Here is a 15348-nt window from a genome sequence, read left to right as displayed (position 1 = left end):
GAGAATAAAAACTGCTACATATGTGAAGTGGACATACTAAAATGAAATTTTCACCCTCTTTTTGCTCTCCACAAAGGTTTCTTAAAGATTATTATGGCAAGAAATAGTTATACTGAAATGTTTTCTGCTGAGTATGTAGATAGAACCAATAAAATGCAGGAGAAAGACATTCTGAATTGAACAAGAAGCATTTTAACATACTTTAAGGATCCTTACATACATGTCTTGTTCATAAGATCCCCAAATACACATTTGTTGACATTAAGGTTATTGACAAAGACCCTGATCAATTGATCTGAACAGGTGGACCTCGGGGCCTGTGCAGAGCCCCACTGACTTCAGTTTTCTCGGTGCAAGCATAGAGGTCTGCCACAGGAAATATAGAGAGGAAATTATGGCTAAACGCAACTGACACCATGTATGTTTCTTTTAATGTTTCTTTCACTTGTCTTTTCTTGGATCTAAACAACATAAATCAGGCAGAATACCCCAGAGCAATGTGTTGAAACACTATCTTGATGTCTGAGGAGGTATAATATAGCTAGAACCAAAGAACTGTTCCATGATGTTCCAGTACTAACCAAGTCACAACCTTCACTATAAGCAGGTAAATGTGAGTTACAACAATGTAGTGGAAATAGCACTGCACACTATATTCAGAAGCCATAGTTCATTTTTCTGATTTATTTTCTTTAAATATTTCTATTTTTCAGTCCAATCAATACAGTTTTTGCACAGTTTTTGTGTCACATCCCCATATTTTGGTACATATGTATTATTTTCAATATATAACATTTGTTAATTTATTTCTTATTCTGTAATCTGAAAAAAAACAATAAAGGAATAATAACAAGAAAAGATTATAAAATTAATTAGGTATCTTGTTTCCTCAGAGAATCTTAATAACTATAAAAGCCAAAAGAAGCCATTCCAATACTTTCTTAAATTATTGGCTGCCCTGACAGAAATCGTTTTTAACTGTATCCTTAAGCCATTTTAATAACAGGTAATGTTGTACCTCACAAATTATTCACTGACGTGAATTAACAGCACCAAGACTCATTGCCAGTTTACAGTACTAATTGTTGCTACCTTATGTGCTTTTGGTGCACGTAGTCTCTGCAAAACATTTTTAATGAGGCCATCAGTCTTTTATTATATAATGCTTTTGAGTACTTGTATATATTTGTTAATATTTTAATGAACAACATCCTTTATAAAACTATTTATTTAAAAAAGTGAAATAATTGTGCCTAGCTTGACACTTATTAAGCTGCCAGGTTTATCTTGTTTTCTGCATCTGAAAAGACTGAATTCTCATTTGTATACTAAGTGAAAGTTATAACCTACAAAGCACAAGGGAAGTGTTCATAAGGGGCATGATTTAACACCCACTGAAACAAATGGGACATGGTATTCTGGGGACAGGGAAGTGGCCTGGTTTGTCTGCACTTTCTCTCCCCGTGCCAAGCAGTCCCTTGAAAATCATTGCCAGTTAGAGAAGATTAGAGCAAGCTGGAAGCTGCTCTAACCTGAACTGAGGCCATATGTGGTATAGAACCAAGCAGGGAATCAGAGAGCCATAACCAGCTTCTTGCAGGCCCCAATTCTGTGCTGTTCTAAATGGATTTTTGCAGAGACTCAGCCCCATGGATGACTTTTATTCTGAGAAAAAAATTCATTAGCAGCAAAATCTAAATCTAACTTTTGTTTTAAACTTGTTAGTGACTTTGCCATTACTATCAAAGCTTTATTCATACATTAGTTAATCTTGATATTAAGAAACTAGGACCAATTTCAGACACATGGAGGCATTCAGATGAATTTTTCCCTTACTGACTCCCTTCATAGTTCATTAATGTAGTCTTTCCATTTTTTTTAGAATTTTCTATGTCTCAATCTCCTTGTTTCTAAAATATAAGTATATGGAATCTTTAGCTTTTGGAGTAACCACCAATGATTTTGTATCATCCTAATTTCTCTGTCTCTAAATATATTTGTCATTTTTCTATCAAAACAAGCAGAACTGCACACAGTGAAATCAGTGTGATTGTGCTACTGTATCTGAGAGCAATTTTTTGCCCTATATTCCAGGGTATTCCCATTTTTATAGTAGTATAATAGTACAATCATGTCCTCTGAATTTTATCCAATACTCCTATTTAGCATTTCAGTGCCTTTTTGTTTTCTTATTGCTATTACTACGTACCATGCTGAAGGTTTTAGTTTTTATACTATTCTTTCCTGAGATATTCCCCCTGTTCACGTGTAGGACTGAGTGTATGTTGCTCTTTCGGATTATTTGTCTCCAACCTCAACATCTTACATTTCTTTGTAGATAAGCACCTTATCTTCCCAAGCTTCTCATTTTCCGAGTCATTCTGAACTATGTTGTCCTTTGCCTTTATGCTGGACAATAAATTTCACCCAGATACTGAATGTTCCCCACTTCCGGCTCACGGAACTATAAAGTGAACAAAATCGTCCTAATATTAATCCATGTAGCATCACTTCAGTCACTTCTCTTCATCAAAGACTGTTTGCATTACCTTCTTTCTACCATAGCCAAGTGGGTTCTTAATCTATTCAAGAGGCTCATCCCTTTTATTATACTGATGTAAGTGTATATTGTCTGATTGCTGTATTTTCTTTCTGAGGTAAGCCTCTCGACAGGAAGAAACAAGTAGAAATAGACTAAGCCTTCTCCTTGGGAAAAAATGAAGGACAACAAGGTGTAGCACCTTCTGGGTGCTAAGAATTCTAAGATTTAGAAGCTTCTAAACAGTCTACATTTTCTAACAGTCCATTGTGAAGAAATATAATGAGGGATAAGATGATTTGAAAACTTCGGAAATCATAGGAGATCCATAGTTTTGTTTGCCTGGAAAAAGAAAAAAAAAAGGTTAATAGAAATAGATAAACAGAAAGATTATAGAAGCTTTTATTTCCAAATTTGGTGACTTCTGATATACATTATTAGAAGACACCAAATTCTAATGAGAAGTTAGAGTAATGAAAGTAACAGTAACATTATCTGATGGAAGAATGTTTGAAAATGGCTTATGAAAACAAAGAGAATGGAGTATATGAAAGTTATTGTTTTCAAACTTGCACGCCCAAAGTTAGACATTTACGAACATATTTATATGTCTAAATAAAATGGCCTGATATTCAGAGATGCTCAGCACCTGAGTCGCAGCAAATTTTCTCTTCTCTTTTCCGGAGCCACTTTTCAGAAGTTGTTGTGTAGATTTAGGTGGTTTCTTGTGGGCACACAGTATACCTGAAAATCAGAAGACTTTTTCTTAGCCACCTAAATATGGATTGTAGACACCCAAGTTTGAAAATTTTGAACGAACTGTCTAATATGAGGTCTTTCAGGAAGAAAATTTGCCTCATTAAAATAATTCTTTGAGATGAAAGGGGTAAGAGCTATGATATGTTTTTCTAACAAACTGGAAGTTTCTATAAGATGAAATGGATAAATAATACTTTGGATTTAAATCTACAGAACCACTGATGAAATAAAGGACCAAATTCAGACCTGATTTAGATGAGTACAACTATTAGCTGCAACAAAGTTGTCTTCAGTCCGAAAATGGCCGGAAGATGAAGGTAGGTAATTACTTTGATGCTGAGAGGGAAATAGAAGACACTGGGACGTGAATGTAAGGACAAATTTAATTGCATTCATTTGCTTTTATTTCCTTGCTGTTTTTGGATGAAGATATGAGATTGGCTTGTGTACTGAAAATGTTGAAAAGAGAGAACTTGAATTTGAAGTCTATATGTGATTAACCCTCTGAATTGTCTTGTTTTCTCAATTATATAATACATTATACAGTGCTTCTGATTAGTTATGTCTACATACAAGTGCAGTGTTTGAAGTTAAACCTGGTATATGTAAATGGAAGTAATTTTCTTTTGGCATTAAGTTAATTTGTAATGTTATGAAGGATGGAAATAAATAAATCATGGTGCTGTATTAGGACTAAATTGAAGAGAAGTCGGTTCCATAATCTCAAGGCACCCCAAATTATGGGATCTGAAGTTTCTTTGGATATGGCATCTGGGAGTTTCTTTCATAGAACACCACGTATAGGATTGTTGGGGTTCCCCTGAGATCTTTACTACTCAGTTTCCCAAGAATTCAGTCTGATTTCAGTGTCATTACTTGGGTTCTTTTATTTGGCATACAGCGAAGCTATGCTGAGACTCAAGTGTAGGGGGTGGCCATAGGCCATACCACACATCTAAAGTCACAGAGCAAACATTTTTCTAGATATACAGTTATACATCACCTTGCACTTTATTGTACATTGCATTACATGTTTTGGGATTGCTTTGATTACTTTGCAGGAACCAGTCCCTGCACAGCATGCTCTGTCCACACACTATCCCTGCACAACTTACTCTCTACCTTACTTTTCATTCAGGCTTTTTTAATTCATTGTTAATTTTGTCCATTGTAAATGGTTCCCTGGATGTGTTCCCCCTTATCTTAGCTAGAGCAGACATTCTGTTTTCAGCCTGTTGATCCATTTGCCTCCCTAATCTTGTCTCCCAAGAAATAATGCCTCACCCAGGTCCAATTACTCATGTCTAACCAGGTCTACATTCCATCACTTTTGATTTTTTTTTTAATATTAGTATTTGTTTTATTTGTTTTATATTTTTGTTTTTGTGCTAGCACATATATGGCTATATAGTTTTATGTATGGCGGTACGTGAAACCTTCTCCATTGTAGGAGTAAATCTGATGGAAAATTTAGCTCCTAATGAAGGTTTTATCTGATGGAGAAGGATTTACATCTGTAGTGACAAATATAGTTTACACGTATGGCACATCATTTTTTTCTGCTGGCAACTATTGGGACATAAACTTTTAGTTATGTTGAATAAAGGGCAAAAATTATCTGGAAGTCTGAAATTTCTCCCCAAAACTGCAGATTGTACCAGATCTACTGAAGGTACTCCTCTCTACCTAATCTGTAGATACACAATGTTTTTTAAGCAGATATCAGTTTACAATGATTGTCTGACTGTCAGGGAAAAATTTCTTCCAGAGCCAAATTTTGAAGTGTTTCTGTTGAACAACTCTGAAGAAAAACCAAAGCAAAAGTACATAGAAAATTCAAATGGCCTAAAAACGAATTCTGTTTGAAACTGCACACCAAGGGGCCTCTTGCTTAAGAGAAAAACAGGGATTTACGACCCATATTTTTATGCAGACCTACCTATAGTGTTGCTATCAGGCTTCAGTAATTATTCAAAACCACTTTATGGATGCTTGTATTAATGGTGACCATAGACTGCTTTAGGCATCTCAGAAATGGAGTGGGAGATATTTTTTAAAATGTATATTTATAATTCATAGGACTGTTGCCCATCAGAATATTACCTTTTTAAAAGCATGCTAAAGTTTGTCTAAATTACTTTTTAATACAGTGTGACAAAGCGAGAAAGAGAAAAAAATTCCTAATCGAGCACTAAGACTCCAGTATGTAGGTTAATCAAAACTTCTGTGTTTTTGGTGTCTAGAAATTGCAGTTGATTTGTAATGTCCACAGTTCCTTCTTGTGATGCATTGTCTCATGGTTTTGTTATTTTACAGTGATTTTTTTTTGTGAATTTATAGAAAAATCATTTATACCAGTATATTGTGACTGTCATTCGCCAAATCACTTTCACTAAGGATTTCTACATTTTGATCACAAATAAAATTGTTTATTTGCACTTTAATCAGTAGATGCCTGTCTAAGTATCCTGGCAACCATATGCTACAGAAGCCTATGTTGCTTCTAGTACAAGAGATAAAGGAAATTGCCAAGTTATGTGGTTGGCAGGAAGAGGTTCTAAGAAAAAAATTGTTTCAAGTAACAAAATATATCTAAATGACAGTCAAAGCATTGGTATTTTCTCAGTTCAGAATTACCAGTAGCTGAATATATGTGGCCTTATAAACCATTCCTTGTAAAAACAGTTATCTTACTATAGAGGAAAGGAGAACATTACTTATCTCTGAATAGAGATGAATGAATCAGTTCGGGATAAAATAAGACCTGATCCAAAGCTCATTCTATATCTTGATTAGAACTATTGCTAACCAATTAATATTTTATTAAACAAATGCTTCTTATTTTCATTTACAAATTGTGATGGAACAAATTGCAGTTTTCTCAGAAGTTGAAATTATTTGTCAGATAATGATTAATACCTGGTCTCTGTTTTTTTCACAAAAAGTTCCTTGTGGATATGCAATAGCCTAAATTTGAACTGCTTGGATTAAAAATGTAGATCACATAGTATGTTTTTATTCTGTGACTTGGATAAGCATCATTCTTAGAATTAGATTTCCTGTGCAAATACTTGCACTTCAAAGTTCAATTTTTGTGAATATTCTACTGTAGCTTAAAATTCCTGCCCGTGAACTCATTCACTGAAAGTCCTTTGGAATCAGTGATAGCTAATAGGTTTTGGAAAAAACATGTAGAAATGTTTTTTTTTGCAGTAGCAGCCCAGCTGTAACCAGAATAATATAATTTAAGTCTAAAACAGTTTGGAAATATATCTACCTGTATGATACAAATATCAGCATGTCTCCTTCTTCCAACCTTTAATAAAATACATCTTTGCTGAAGTATTTCCTGGGTCGTGACCTTGATTAATCTCTTGGCTTGCCCAAGCTCAAATAATATTTGACATATACACAGTGACATACACACAATATTGTATGTGTATTTGGATGATTGGGGTGCAGAGGTTTAAAGCACAATATAACCTGAATTGAGTCTAGTTGGCAGAGATAGTAATGATGGTATTGCCTTTTAGTACTTAATTCTGCTCTCAGATATGTGTGCACATTTCCCATTAAAATCCTCCCACTAAACTAAAGACATTACACCAGATTTGAATTTGAGCCATTTGAATTTGAACTGGAACTGCATGTTCATATGAAGTGGCCAAAGTTTCTTCAGAATGTGCATATAATCCAGTGATTAAATGGAAGAGGAACTGATGGTATATGCCAGCTTTATTTTCTTTTCTTTTCATCTGTCAGCAGTGCTTTGGTGTACTGATCTATAATCCTATTATAACCAAATTGATTTATAATTCCTTACTGTACTGATGACTCTACTCTCAAATTATTGCAGGATTTTTCTCTCGGGACTGATATTACTCCATCAGTCTTCAATGCAGTGTAAGTAACCCTGTTGATTACCCCTTATACCATTTTTTCCTTCAATGACTCATCACAATTTTCATATAAGACTCAGCTGAATTTGGGTTTTTGTTAGCATGTGATCATTAGTTTTGTCTTTTTTCTTTTTTTTTTCCTCCTGGAAATTTAGCTTCCTGGATTTTTTTTTAACATGTAGATTCACACCAACACATAACACTGACTATAGCCATGGATCCTTTGCTTTAGAAGATGTTCATTATTAATAGAAACCAGTGACTGGTTTATAGAAACTGGCCAACCAACCAAGCTGTAAATCTTGTGGTGTTTACTTTAATGTTCCTCTGATAACTGCAGAGTGGAAAGTTTTGGAGGAGATTATTATTAAGAAGATTTATATTATTGACAATATACTTAGAGTATACAAATAGATGGAGTACGGCTGCAGCAGCTGCATTGGAAAGTCAGTTGTTCCCTTGTCATATGAGTAATGGATTTTCCACTAATCAAAATGTTCTGGTGAATTTATAAAAAAGTAATGGCATTGGCTTTAAAAATCTATTAACCACAAATAAGTACTTCACCAGTTGTCCACATACAGTATCGTGCACTTAGTTTATTTTCGGTACCAAATTATGTGCTTATTATTTTAATGACTTCTTTGATTCCTTCATAGATGCAGTTAATTTCCTGTGCTATTCATTTTTGGCCCTTGCTGTTACTCGTCAGTGTGCCGTCTGATAAAAATTATATCTGGTCCTGGGGACACCCAAAAGCCATTGTATTACCTCTGGACAGTTAAGCATATAATATGCAAAATCTGTTCTGTGGCTTTCTCTAAAAATCATATAATGTTTTTTAGAAGCTTTGCAAATTATATTTTGGAAGAGAAAAGTTTTATGTCTGGAACTTATTTCTGTTTTAGGTTGAGTATTTATGCTTAGGACACCAAGTACCTGGGGAATTTGCAGCACTTAGTAAAATGCATTAAAATGAGATGTGAAATATTAAATTACTTGTCTTCCTCTCCTGTCAAAGTTTTTCCATAATATCCTACTTCCTTTCTGTACATGATTTAATGTCATTTCCAATTAAAACTTGGCTAGTATATTTTATAACCTAATCTTTAATACCACCCTGTGTGAAATATCACATATCTTATATGTCATTGCAAACAATTATTAGTTACTCATCAGCATGGTATCTAGAATACAGAAGATACAGTAAGTAAAACAAATGTTCTTTAGTCCTGTGAGCCATCTCTGCAAACTCCTCTCTCTCTCTGTCTCTCTCTCTCTGTCTGACTCAGTGAGCGTGATGCCCATCCTGGCTCGGGAAGGGTGGCTTGTTCTTCACATAGGGCCATGGGGAAGCAGGCCCTGTCCATCCAAGGTGTTCTCTAAGCAATTAGAGTACATGACTGGTTTTAATGGAAGGCGGCAGGAGATGCGTGCTTTTTGTGGGGTGTACTTGTGAAGCTATTTTCAGCCCTGACTCTGTCATGGAGAAAATGAGATCCCTAATGGAGCGTATACCGGAGTCACTTAGGAAGGATAAGGATGAAAACAAGATGTAGCAACTGAATTCCAGGGAGAGGTCACTTTCCCACAGATGCCTCTCGGTGCAAAGCCAGGAGGTGAGGACTGAAATCACTGTGCCGCCCCACTCTTGAGGGTGCAAGGCCGGGGGCAAACACAGTGTTCTCAATCAGAGTGTGGAATTGGGATAGGATCTCCGTCATATGTCAGGTTTGTGTTTCCTTCTTGGGTCAATACAGAGAGTGCTATGCTGTGATTTCCAAGTGTATGTTAGCTGGAGCAGGAGAGTTAAAGGGAAGTTTGGCCTTGGGCACAAGCAAACCAAGAGGTCATTGGGGTAGCTCTGCAACTCATGGCTTGCCCTTTTCCCCATCTCTGCTGAGAGGAGAAAACAACTCACAGGATTCTGGTTGGGATGATTTAGTTGGGGTTGGTCCTGCTTTTAGCAAGGGCTTCGACTAGCTGACCTCTTGAGGTCCCTTCCAACCCTAATCTTCTAAGATTCTAGGAAATTAGGCGCTATAATTTGAGGTTGTGCTACTTCTTTATCAACGCTCAGATTAAACAAGCAAGCTATGTTCTGGCATAAATGAATCCAGAGACTAAGGGTCAATAATTCATTAACTAAATGCTAGTGGGAACAATATTATTATTTTGATATAATATGAATGGTTTGACCAACTGTGCATATAACTAAAATGCAGCAATATGCATCTCCTCATCACCCCTTCAGCTTTTTTTAGGGGTTCTGTAGGGATCGTTTGCTGCCCTTCTTTTCTACCTCTACACCTTATCTCTGGGTAATCTTATCCACAAACACAAATTCAGCTAACATCTCTATGAGTCTGATTCACAGATCTACCTCTATGCTCCAGACATGTCTGCTGTCCAAACTACAATCTTATCCTGTTACTAACGTCTCCTCATAGATGTTTAGCCATCAGCTCAAGGTCAACATGGCTAAAAGAGAGCTGTTAATTTCTCCCCAAAAGCCCTCTCTGCTACCTCTTTCTTGAGCATTATGGATAATACCACCATTCTACCTGTCACTAAGAACCCTAACCTGGGTGTCATCTTCAGCTCAGTTGTAAGTTGTCATATCCAGGTTATATCTAAGTTTTGCAGATTCTTTCTACATAAGATCTCTAAGATATGGCCTTTCAAATTCATCCAATCAGCTAAAACTCTTTGTTGAGGCACTCATCATTTCATGTCTTTCTTACTGCAACTTCCTTTTCGCTGGCAATCTTGCCTTGCTCATACCTATTCAGAATGCTGCTGCAAAAATCATTTTCCTAGGCCATCTCTTTGACCACATCCTCCCTCGCTTTGCATTCCTTCACTGGCTTCCTCTTCTCTATTGTATAAAACATAAGCTACTTGTCTTTACTTTCAAGGCCCTTCACAGCCTCCCTCCACCCTTCAATTTAGTATCAGAAAGTCGACTCCTGACTCTGATCAGCCCAGAATGCCAATCTCTGTTGCCAGCTTATTAAATTTTCAAACAAGCACCATTGTACTTTCTCCCATGCCACTCACACTTGAGAGAAATATCCACAAAAGTAATTCTTTATACTCCTTCAAATCCCTCTTTAAAACTACAAAACACTTGACAACAGCAAGACTGCTCATGTGCTGAGGTCACTGTCTATCATGCTGAGTAATATTATCTCAATGTTTCTGTGTACTCTCCAGTAGCTATCTGTTGTCTCTTGTCTTACACTAAGATTCTAAGCTCTTTGGGACTGTCTTCTTGTTCTAGGTTTGTATGGTACCTGGCACAATGGGTCCTGGTTCATGACTAAGGTTCCTATGCTCAGAAATACAAATAAATACTAATAATAATAACAATAAAGCAACATTGTTGCTGCAGCTTTAAGGTTGCATAGTTAAGCACAATTCAGGAAATTCACAATTCAGGAAACGCCTAAATTAAGATTGAACATTCAACCTTAGCTTTCCAATTGCATTAATATAGCCTTTAATTAGACCACATACTATTTCTCAAATAATAAAATATAATGGACAACATCTTTGCTGTAATGGAAAGGAATTTTGTCAATATGCATGATCTCCAACTGCATTACACACCTTGAAATTTCCAGACGTGTTGGGGTCACCTGCTGCTTATTTCATATATAGTACTGCTCTGGAGCTTTGTTGCACCAGAGTGCCCAGTGTGGCTTAAAAGTCTTAGAACAGATGTTCCCAAACTAGTCTGTGGACCAGCTGTAGTCCAAGGAGAATTTGTTTGTGGTCATAGAGAACCACAAAATGTCATATATATCTTTTAACTTTTATTAAAAGATATATATTATTTTTTTCCATATAAGTTGTTATACTTGCTCCAGGATGTTGTGCAGTTTATAAATGGGAGAAGACATGTACTTTTGTGATCATGTATGATTGTTGGTCTATGAGACCAACCCTTTCAAAAAATGTTCCACTCTGAGACCCTTGCCATAGAGCAATTTTGCCTAATCTTTTAGTAATTCAAAGGCAAGGGAAGCCCTACAGAGCTGAAAAATGTAAAAGCAGCAATAGAAACCTGGACTGCATGGTGAGGCTCACTGCTTTAGAAGAGGAGAAAGCTATCTGGGTTGCATTCCTTATGATGCCTGGCATGGTGGTTGAGATACAAATATACCTTACTTTATCACAAAGAATTTTCTGTTTCATGCACAAAGGAAAGAGGGAGGGTCATGTATCTGAGCATCAAGGGTCTTTCCACTGCTAGAAGAAGAAATAAACATAGTTTAAATATTCCATGTTTTCTTCAGGTTTTTAATTTCCATGGATTATTCAGTTCTCCTGATAACAACAGTGGGAAGAGAAATGTTGTTTAAATTTGTGCCAGGGTGGCAAATTGTGGTAATGTTTTAATTTTAGATTAGTCTGAAATGTTTCAGTTTTGAGTGTGCACCAATGGTATTATACTTCATCCTTCTTCTACATCCCATTATATATAATCACAATAAAACCCTGTTTTATGGTCAGATAGGCAAGCTAAAGTACACACACACACACACACACACACACACACACACACATTTTGGATGAGATTCTAAGAGAAGCAGCACAGACCTTGCAGCACAAGGCGGGGGTGGTTCTATGGTATTTTTAAACCACCTTTTTTCTCTTTGGAACTCCTGCTGCTCTAGGAGGAGGAACAGCCCCTGGCATAATTTAGACATCCCTGTGGATGTGTCTAAGTTATGGAAGACTCCTGCTGCAGCACTGCTCAGAATCACTGCATCTTCGCCCCAAAGATAGTCTTTCTGGCCCCAGCATGCCACCTCTACCAGGGCTTACCAGGGCTGTCTTACACAATGCCTCCACTGGGGAATCCTTTCCTCCCCAGTCAGTTCCAGGGCATTTAAAAGCTGGCTAAATTCAGTTTCAGAATATAACTGTAAATGAGAAATCATCATTGAACAAATGTTTCAAATGGGGCCCTGCGTGGACCAGTTATTGGCCCTTTGCTGTTTAACATTTTTATTAATTACCTAGAAGAAAACATAAAATCCTCACTGATAACATTTGCAGATCACACACAAAATTGGGGCAGTAGTAAATAATGAAGAGGACAGGTCACTGATACAGAGCAATCTGGATCACCTAGTAAACTAGGCACAGGCCAACAATATGCATTTTAATACAGCTAAAAGTAAATATATACATCTGGGAACAAAGAGCATAGGCCATACCTGCAGGATGAGGGACTCCATCCTGTGACTTGGTGGTTGCTGTGGATAATCAGCTGAATATGAGCTCCCACTGAGATGCCGTAGCCAAAAGAACTAATGCAATCCTGGAATTCATAAACAAGAACTCTCGAGCAGGAATAGAGAGTGGTGCCACCACTGTTGGAATGCTGTGTCCAGTTCTGATGTCCACAATTCAAGAAGGATGTTGATAAATTGGAGAGGGTTAAAAGAAGAGCCACAAGAATGATTGAAGGATTACAAAACCTGCCTTATAGTGTGAGACTCACGGAGATGAACAAAGAGAAAGTTAAGGATGACTTGATCCCAGTCTATAAGTACCTACATGGGGAACAAATATTTAATAATGAGCTCTTCAGTCTAGCAGAGAATGACATAATGTGTTCCAATGGCTGGAAGTTAAACCTAAACTAATTCAGACTAGAAATAAGGTGTTACATTTTTAACAGTGAAAGTACGTAATCATTGCAACAATTTACCAATTTTAAAATTTAAATTGGATTTTTTTTTCCTAAGAGATCAGCTCTGGGAATTATTTTGGGAGAATTTGATGGCCTGTGTTACACAGGAAATCAGACTAGATGATCTCAATGGTCCCCTCTGGCCTTTGCTCTTTGAAAGGTTCCTTTATGACACTCCAGCCCTTTTATGTAGCATAAAGTAGCTAAACAGGGGTAAGCATCTCACTTTCTATATTAAGATTACTGTCTAGATTACTGGCCCCCTATTTATTTATATATTCAAAATATTCTATGGGTGAAAATTCTGTATACAGGGAAGTAAATGGCAAAATTCCCATTGACTTCAATGGAGCCAGGATTTCCCCATGAATTCAGAATTGCGAAATCTAATTTTTCTTAATTACCATTGTTTGAATACACAGGCTACTTCTTTGTAATGTGTAGCATTTAAAAAAATTGTGAATTAGAGCAGTAAGTATCCTTTTAATTTTTCTTTGTTATGCTAACTGCCAGAGGGCAGTAGTGCATCTGGTAACTAGGACACAAATGTCATGAAATTGGATGAACATGAGTTCCTTTATTTAGGTTCCATTTGCCTAAATTAGGGGATTAAATTCCAGTTTGACAGGTGCTTTAGACATACCTGAGGAAAAGAGAAGGAAACGATTTAAAAATAGGTTTAACATAATAGAACTATGGAATGAATTCCTCTTCCTTTCTTTGAAATTAAACTGATAGCAGCCTTTAACATTCAGGTAGCTTATTGCCTCTCTGGTTGCAAACAACACTGTTTAATTTTAATGTTCTTGTTATATTCACACACAGAGAATGTATCCTAATCTCACTTCATATTGTGTCAAGGATAGAAACACCACTTAACACTTTTCCTCAGCACAAAAGCTAGTCATAAGTATAAGAAACATATTTGTACTGTAATCAGTGCTTGCTGTGATCAAGGTCCAAGGTACCTTACAGCAAGTTTGACCTGAATTCTGCATCAAAAGGCATGAATTTATTGCACTCCCTTGCAGCTTGCAGGATTTATTTCTATTTATTTCAGCAGCAAAGATACATTTAAAAAATGAAGGGTTTTTTATTGAATTGAATATGGAAATTAATAAATACAATCAGTTCAGTAGCTTTTGTGGTTTTTTATTTAATTCAGTGTTATGCTTCTCCTTCATTTATACTTTTAAATATGATGTTGAATTGTGTATTGATGATCAAGAGCTGCACAGGAGATGTTTTCTGAGGGGAAACTGAAGGTTTTGCCTGTTAGGTAGAGGACAGTTGGGTCTTTTGGAACCTGAGCAGGTGTTGAGAGATGATTAGGGGTTAAGGTATAAGCACAATAGCTGGCTATTCCTGATAAAAGTGATCATCAGTGAAATAATTAACAATATTGACATTTCAACTGTCATCATTAGACTTCAAAGTTTAAGCACATTGGCAAAAAAGAAGCAATTAATACATTATTTTGAACTATTGTTTCAGGCAGTTTGAAGACTCAGGAAGACATCACTTATCAGTTTGCCCACAGTTCATATTTGGAATTTTTTTTTTCTCACAACCGTTCCTTTGTGGTTGCAGAACTCCATTTTGGTTTTATAGTAGGTAAACATTATTTTTTAGAAAGCCAAATCTTCTGTGGTGTAAAACTAGCACTATTTATTTCAGTGAAGATAACCTATGATTTACACCAGTCTTACTGTGTGGGGGATTCAGCTGAGAAGTCTAATAAGTGATGGACCTGATATTAATCTGTTCTATTTTATATCTAATAGAGAAAATTAAATTGTTTGACACTGGGATTTGTATCTACATGGCCGTCTTCTCCTATCTGTCAGTTTTATGTTGTCGTTTGCCCCACACAGTGAATAAAAACTGAAATTATTAATGAGAGGGTGGGGGTGGGTTTACTAACGACATTGTTTCTTTATGCCTTTTTTTTCTTTTGTTGCTCTTCACACCCTTTCCAGGTTTTTGGTATTTTAGGTCTCTTCTTAAGGATGACAGTACTAGTGGTATTTTGCAGTTTCCCCACTCAGTTAGGAAGCCCGATGAAATAAAAGAAAGAGGTGCCACATAAATCGTTCTACTAAAAATTCTAACTTTATCCAGTTAATAGTTTCACAAAACATCACTTCTTCAGAGCCCTCCAGTACTTCATAGTCCTTTTCAACTGTTCTGTTTTGTCCATTTTTGGCTTCATATGACATAAAATTTGCTGCAGAACAAACTTTAATGTTCATGTTCAACAAACTTTATTGAATTTTCCATTCACTTTTTGGTTCTGAAATGTTTAAAAGTAACATCTTTTTCTGTGTTTTTGCAAAAGGGACCAAGCCAAATTTTTCACCTCAGTAGCAGGAAAATTCAACATGGGCCCATTAATCAAAGTAATGTACTTAGCCTGAAATACCACTGAGAGAAATTATCAATAA

The 15348-nt window shown here is 36.3% G+C and overlaps 1 long non-coding RNA gene across 1 annotated transcript; it reads left to right on the top strand.

Annotated features, from left to right (window-relative positions):
- Positions 1–3514: 3514 nt before the first annotated feature.
- On the top strand, positions 3515–8159 carry LOC137166674 (uncharacterized). The gene is made up of 3 exons (XR_010923762.1): positions 3515–3615; positions 7155–7201; positions 7857–8159. It is a non-coding gene; the product is annotated as an uncharacterized lncRNA (long non-coding RNA).
- Positions 8160–15348: the final 7189 nt, after the last annotated feature.

The sequence above is a fragment of the Emydura macquarii genome, unplaced genomic scaffold (genome assembly GCF_026122565.2).
Source record: "Emydura macquarii macquarii isolate MOO-44397 ecotype Brisbane River unplaced genomic scaffold, CSIRO-AGI_Emac_v2 contig_2897, whole genome shotgun sequence".
NCBI classification, from domain to species: domain Eukaryota; kingdom Metazoa; phylum Chordata; order Testudines; family Chelidae; genus Emydura; species Emydura macquarii.
This window is presented reverse-complemented; position numbering and strand designations above follow the sequence as displayed.